This window comes from Cyprinus carpio, chromosome B4 (assembly GCF_018340385.1).
Source record: "Cyprinus carpio isolate SPL01 chromosome B4, ASM1834038v1, whole genome shotgun sequence".
In the NCBI taxonomy this organism is placed as follows: Eukaryota; Metazoa; Chordata; class Actinopteri; order Cypriniformes; family Cyprinidae; genus Cyprinus; species Cyprinus carpio.
The window spans coordinates 32459174-32467053 of record NC_056600.1 but is presented as its reverse complement, the minus strand read 5'-3'; the positions used below and the strand labels follow the sequence as shown (position 1 = coordinate 32467053).

The window sequence follows — 7880 nt, the reverse complement described above, 5'->3', positions numbered from 1 at the left end:
TGTATTTTTATTATCTATCATATGGTTATGATTATATATTAATTTTCTAGTATTGATTTATTTTGTCACATACCTGCAACGCAATAGCTTCAGACTCAAGTTTTTTGTCTATTAATTTCAGCTACGTATTTTTTATTTTTATTTCGTAAGTAACATAAATGCATTGTTTATTCACTTTTATTTAGGCTACATAATGTTATTCATTTATTTGTTTTCCCTAATTGTCCTCATTATATTTTCCAAGGGCACAATATCCGTCTATTTATGCTACCATCTGTTTTTAATGGGCGGTGTCATCGGCCGCGTCTGGCTGCTTCGTTGGCCGCTGCATGTCTCTGATCCGTCAGTCCCAGGTAATCCTACCAGGGCTTAAAGTCCTGATTTCTAGACTCCAAAGATATGTGAGCCGACAGCTTATAGCGGAGAAGAGAAAAAGGCATGGCATTCGCGACAGAACCCTCTACTCTGAACGAATCTTTAATGTGACTCAGGAAGAATGAGTCGTTTCGGGGAGCGATTCGTTCAGTCGCGCATGCTCAAAATTCTATAGGTTCTGTACTGCAGGCACGTGCAGAGGTAGGTGGGGGGGGGCGTTGGGTGTTTGAGCACCTGCCCCTTTGCCCTTTGGTGCCAAAAGTGCCCTTTTGTCAAAGCAAAATTTCCTCTAATTTTTTTTTTAATAACATGCCCTTTTGTGAATGCCTTGTGAACATGCCCAATCTAAATATTAGTAAAATTTATGAATAATAATTTAGCCGTAAATAAAATGACCCACATGATGACCTTTCACCTGACTACGACGACCTCATCCGACCGGGACGATTCCCGCACGCGCGTTTTTTAATTGCCAGGGGATATTTTCAACACCGCGGCTGCTGGTAAGTGGTGTTTCATTCTCAGCGAAGTGATTTTGATGTTTATTTACTTATTATTATTTTACAAGAACGATGTGATGTGAGAACATGTAGCTATGTTGTTTATATTGCTGTGTGTAGTCTGTAGTGTAGAAGTAATGTTAGCGTGCTGTTTGAGGGAGAAAAGGTTCACAGGCATCGAGGGGTCTGGGCTTTTTTATGTTATTCGACTAAACTTTTATTATATTACAGTATTTATTTATTTTTTAAAATGTAGAGTGCCTTAAAAATTATTATCACAACACTGGTAAGGCTTATTCAGATTTTCTCATTCTCTGAATTATCATTATAAAAATAAAAACAATTCAGAAATGAATTAAAATATAAATATATTTTAAATGTGACACAAATATTTTTTTTTCTACAATAGCAACAGTGTTTACAACAGCAAGACCACTTTAGCCTGTAAACTCAATAGTATCTCTCTGGAAATAAATGTAAAAATATCAATGTCAGTATTAAATGAATAATATACCTGACCTGACATCAGTCAATGTGTCATCTATTCTTTCAGTGGTCAAGGAAAACAATGCACATCTAGTTTTCCCCAACATTACTCAGCTGCTGAAGACATATGGCACAGCTCCGGTGTCCACAGCAACTGTTGAACGTTCCTTCTCAAAACTGAAGCTGGTGAAAACCAAACTTCGCAGCCTTTGCAAAGAGGAGAGATTGTCTGACCTTCTTCTGTCGGCCATTGAGAAGGACATTCCAATAAATGACAATGATGTCATTAACATTTTTAGGGACATGTCCAACAGGAAACCTCTGTTATAAGTGCCTACAACCACTCATCCTCCACTTATAGGTAAGATTAATGCTACACTGTGATTTTTAGTAGGTGCCAACAGAATGAACGCACACACATTTTAGTTTCTTTATTTATATTTTTGATTAGACATAATCAATCAAAATCCAACTACATCTCATAGTCACAATGCAATTTGAAATCATGATCACAGTATTGTATACTGTAGACACACAAACACACACACCTCTGTCTGTATAGATTTTTCTTTCTCACTCTTACCCCTGCCATGGCCACCATCATCATATCCCCCAATTAATGTTTTTTTTTTCTCAGATAATAAAACTATATTGTACTGTACGAAACATGGGCCACGTCGATTTTACTATAACGTTTTCTATAGTTTTTACTATAACAGCTATTATTAATTATTCTGTAGAACAGAGAACAAAAAGCCATCAGGTTGGGACAACTTAAGACATTTCAGTTTCTAATCCCAGAGTTATTATTAGGTGGAAAGAAAATATTTTTTTAACTTTTAAACTTAAAATTGTCTTTTCTATTCTGTTTCTTTTTCAAAACTGCATCACAGCATTGGCTGCCGTATCAATACATAATCATCCATATCGATACGCGAATCAGCAAGGAATGCGTCACAATATATTGCTGTATTGATATTTTGAGCAGCGCTATTTAAAGCCTTGTTCCATGTGCCCCTTTTATACTTTGAGCACCTGCCCCTCCAAAGGTCTCTGCACGGCCCTGCTGTACTGGGATTAGTCTAGCTCACCTGTTTCAGTCAATGCAGTCTGAGCCAGAAAAAGAATTGATTAGTTCCTTTTTTTTTAATTTATTTTATTAATGCCAAGGTACCAAAGATAAAAATACAGAGAATGTCAATATTGCATACAAAGAAGTGGCATTACATGCAAAGCACCATTTACAGACGTATGTAAACATAAAAATAATTAATACTAAATGAAAGCTTTAACAAAATACATTAAAAAGATTAAACAAATTAACTCTTTTAACAGCCTTAAGATTTTTGGAAGATGAAGTAGTTTGGATATACTGTTGAACCTCTTTTTTAAAAAACAATATATAAAGGATTTTGATGAGTGAATTTACTGCGGTGAATATGAAATTTAGCAAGAAGTCATAATAGGTTCATAATAAAATATTAATTAATTTTGTCTTTTTGAATATTACAGAAGCCAAACAATACTTCCTTAAAAAGCAGAAAGAAACCCTGGAGCACACTGCGATGGATAACATTTGAGAATTCAATCCGAAATAGCTGTGTATGAGGACAATCCCAAAAGATATGCAAATCAGTTTCATTAGGGTCACCACAAAAAGAACAGCTTGTATCTATGTCTGATTTAAACCTTTTCAAAAACACTTTAGCTGGGTAAAATCTGTGTAACAATTTGAATGAGATTTCTCTAACCTTGTTAGTTATTATATAGTCCGAAGACAGAGTCCATACTTTTTCCAATCAATATGATCCACCACATTCCTCCAATAAGACACCACATATGGAGCTGTTACAAGTGCCTTTTGAAAAAGTGATCTAATCTTATATAGTAGTTTTCCTACTGGGATTTCAGATGGGTCTAAAGATAAAGATAAAGTGCTGGATGATCTAACAGAGTCCCTTAAAAGCATAACAGCTCCTTTAGGAATAGCGTCTATGACAATGGAGAATTCTTTGGGAGTTACTGGAAAATTACATTTACATAAGAATTCTTCGTAACTTAAAATAAGTCCTTCCAAGTTAAATAACTGGGAAACAACCAAAAAAAATTCTCAAACCAGTTATTAAAAAACAAAGATTTTCTCTTATATAAAATGTCTTGATTGTTCCAAATTAAGTACCGTGAGGGGAGAAGTGTGCTTAAAAAATTATGACCATGCAAGTAATGCCTGTTTATGAAATTTAGATAAATTGTAAGGGATTCTAGCAATATTATAATTACAGATCAATAGGAAAGAGAAACCACCTAATGTGGAAAAGTAGTAATTGGGGATAAAATTCCAGATTGAGTTTGGAATACACAAAAACTGTCTAATCCAATTAATTTTGAAAGTGTTGTTCAAAGAAGAGAATTCAAGGAAATTCAACCCACCATAATCATGTGTTCATTAATACAGACTCCTTAACATAATGGATTTTGGTTTTCCAAACAAAATTAAACATGATTTTATCAACTGCACAGGGAGTAGTTGGGGGTTCGGTGCCTTGCTCAAGGGCACCTCAGTCGTGGTATTGCCGGCCCAAGACTCGAACCCACAACCTTAGGGATAGGAGTCAAACTCTCTAACCACTAGGCCACAACTTCCCCCTAAAGAGTGCAGAGTGTGAAAGCCTGGAGATGCCTTAGCAAGCAGTATTCTGCCTCTCAAGGTCAAGTGTCTGTGCAACCATGCATTGAATCTTCATTCATCACGTGTCCGAGCCATAAGCTTTAACCTATGCAGTCTGAGCCGGAAAGAGACTTAATAATAATAATAATAACCAACTCTTTATTACCTTTGTTTTACATTCAGTGTATAGAAAATAACCATCATGACAGAAATTCATGCATTTTTAAACTGTAAGAAGTAAAAAGCTACAATTCTCTTACTTGTATTTGACTCACTTCTGTTGTTTATTTTACTTTATAGGAATGGTTTAATGTCTTCCAGAAAAGTCTGTTAGCATTTCTACCGTTTTCAGACAATGTATCGTTAGGTATGCTTACTCTATATTGTGCTCTTATTTATGAAAGCTTGGGCTTTTAATCAAATCTTTATCTGTAGATGATAGCTTTTGAGCATTTTGTTAAGGTTTTACTGGTAATTTTTCAATGGATGATTGGAAATTGCTTAATTTATTTAACCTTGACCTATACACTTTACTGTTTACCAGTGACTTAACATTATCAAGGAGCGTGAAAATTGGCTGAGAACTAAAGTTGGTTGGATCTTTTATGGTAAACATAACTATTCTGCGATTTCAAGAGTGACAAAATAATCCTTCTACAACAGAAGGGAATGTCCAAGATTTCAATATTTCTGAAGGGAGCTGCTGACAGAGATGTAGGAAGCGCTGAAAAAATTAATTAAACTAATATGCATTTTTTTTCACATATTTTCACAACATTTCATCTATATCACCATGAATCTGTTATTTATTTTTGTTTTTTGCATTTCACCTCTGCTCTAGTGTGTTTCCTTCTAATAAACCTGGAACTGCAGACTAAATATTGTTGGCTCTGTGTCAGATTGCTTGTTTTGTTCCTAGATTTTTCAGTGCTGACCATCTGCTGCACCCAGCAGATCTGGAGTGAAGCTCCTTTAAGACAACATCTCCAAGATGCTATTGACCACAAGACTAGTACAGTAAGTCAAATCTCAAACATACACTAGTGTTCAAAAGTTTGAAGTTGATACAATTTTTAATGTTTTGGAAATAATTCTCTTCTGCTCACCTCTGTAGTAATTATTTGATCAAAAATATGTAAAAAGAGTAATACTGTGAAATATTATTACAATTTAAAATAGCTGTTTTCTATGTGAATACATTATAAACTAATTTATTCCTGTGATGATAAAGCTGTATTTTCAGCATCATTACTCCATTCTTCATTGCCACATGATATTTCAGGAATCATTCTAATATGCTGATTTGCTGCTCAAGAAACTTATTATCAGTGTTGAAACAGTTGTGCTGCTTCATATTTTTGTGGAAACTGTGATGCATTTTTATTTTTCAGGATTCACAGATGAATACAAAGTTCAAAAGACCTGATCAACTCTGTCACTGACTATGCCATACAATTTCAGACTCTAGCTGCGGCGTGCGGCTGGAATGAAAGCACGCTTTCTCGAGGGGCTAGACTTTACCATTGCCTACAAACTAGCTGCCATAGATCTTCCCTGAGAGCTGGATAATTTGATTAATCTTGCGCTCCGTGTGGAGGGCCGTCTCAACCGGCTATTACGGCGAGTCCTCAGTCCTTTGATGTTGAGCCCATGGAACTGGGTCGTCTCCGGATTACGCCACAGCAGAAGCAGGAGCGTCTATCTCAAGGATTGTGCCTATATTGTAGCAAGGCGGGCCACTTCGTCCTTCAGTGTCCGTTAAAAGCCAAGGCCCACCAGTGATGCGGAGAGTCCTGGTGGGCACCTTTCCCTGTTCAAGCTCTCCAGCAGCACGCACTCAGCTGCCTTTTCAACTCTCCTTTCAGGGAGGTTCACACACTGGTCACGCCCTTCTGGATTCGGGGCCTGAGGGGAATTTCCTCAATTCTGCCTCTGCACACAAATGGAACATTCCGACTATTCCCCTGCCTAAACCCATTGCGGCATGGTCATTAGGGGGCAGTCCCCTTACGACCATCACTCATGTAACACCTAGTGTGAGCCTTTACCTCTCTGGTAATCATTGTGAGCAGATTGAACTGTTTATTATTGACTCCCCTAAGGCCCCGTTAATATTGGGACATCCATGGTTGCTGAAACACAACCCACATATTGACTTAATCAGTAGTTCTGTTTTAACCTGGAATCAGTCTTGTCACGTGTCATGTTTGGGTGCTGCTTTTCCTGTGTCTTGTGTTTCATAGGTGGATTCCTCTGACCTGACTGGCGTCCTGGCGGAGTACTATTATCTTTGTGTGGTCTTCAGTAAATCCCGGGTCACCTTGTTACCTCTGCATCGTACGTTATGAAAATTTGAATGACATTAAAGGTAGGGGGTACCTGTTCTTTACCGTAATGTCTTCTGCTTTTGAATTGTTGCAGGGAGCTCGGGTTTTCACCAAATTAGACCTTCACAACGCTTACCATCTGGTGCGCATTCGGGAGGGGGATGAGTGGAAGATGGCATTTAACACCTGTTGTGAATTTGACCCTTATTTCATTTTTCCTTTTCTTTTTCCCATATATATATGTACTACATATCCCACAATTCCAAGCAGACTACAATACCCATGCAAGTGCACTACATTACCCATACACCTCCTGGTCAAGGTCTATAAATAGACCTCACTTCCTTCCTTTGTTTCTCTTCCTTTGGTGAGGGTGTGGGTGTTTGAATGGACACCCAACCATGTCCTTTGAGTCCTTTCCTTAGGATGCGTTAAGTTTGTTTGTTTGCCAATTTATCGTTTGGATTGAGTATATATATATGTTGTTGATATGTTTGTTGATGTATTATGAGTTTGATTTCTTTTATTGTACTGTTTGTAGTGACTTAAGACCATCTTGTACATCTTGTACACGTTGTCCATCCAGTTCATCCTGTCCATCTAATAACATCTGTCCATCTCCATGCTATGGGAATTGTCTATGAATAATCATCTTGAACTTAAAAATAAAAGAGAGCAAAGGACTGGTATCTGTCCCGTGTTTTAATCAGACACGCCATCAAGTTTCTACACCTCTGATGAACTTTGGATATATTAACATCTGATATCCTACAAATGGTCCTTCGAGCCGGAATGAAAAGGTCATTACTAGGTCCAAGCAGGACCAAGGAGCTATGGACTTGTTGGCCTCCAAGTCTAAAATAGTTGATGTGGATGGTGTGAAAAGGTATGCCACTCCGTTATTGCGTGTGCTGCTTCCGCCATGAAGTTACGAGCCTCACCAAGTGCAGTTATGTCTTCTCTCAGATGTATCGAGCGTCGCCTCCAAAGAAATCCCACAACTGCTGCTGTGTATGACCAAGAAATTGCTAAGTTGGAGAAATCTGGTTATGTTTCCAAAGTGGAACTTTCTCATGACTTATCAAATGAGTCATGGTATATTCCTCATCATATCGTGGAGCATAATGGAAAGAAAAGAATAGTTTTCAATTGTTCCTATCAATATAAAGGTGTGTCACTTAACAGTCAACTCCTTCCTGGTCCACAATTGGGCCCTTCCTTACTTGGGGTCTTACTCCGGTTTCGTCAGTGCCCAGTGGCAATTAGTGGGGACATCAAATCTATGTTCCACCAAGTTAGGCTACTACCAGAAGACCGTTCTCTTCTACGCTTCCTGTGGCGCAACATGCAGAGGTCAAACCCACCTGACATCTACGAATGGCAAGTTTTGCCCTTTGGCACAGTATGTAGTCCATGTTGCGCAATATATGCTTTACAAAGGCATGTCCATGATCACAAAGAAGGATATGAAGATGTAGTGAATTCTGTACTTCAGTCATTCTATGTGGACAACTGTTTAGAGAG

The 7880-nt window shown here is 37.8% G+C and overlaps 1 long non-coding RNA gene across 1 annotated transcript; it reads left to right on the top strand.

Moving 5' to 3' along the window:
* Positions 1–825: 825 nt before the first annotated feature.
* On the top strand, positions 826–7231 carry LOC122137206. Its single transcript, XR_006154690.1, has 5 exons — positions 826–878; positions 1429–1722; positions 4949–5046; positions 5421–6791; positions 6898–7231. It is a non-coding gene; the product is annotated as an uncharacterized LOC122137206 (long non-coding RNA).
* Positions 7232–7880: the final 649 nt, after the last annotated feature.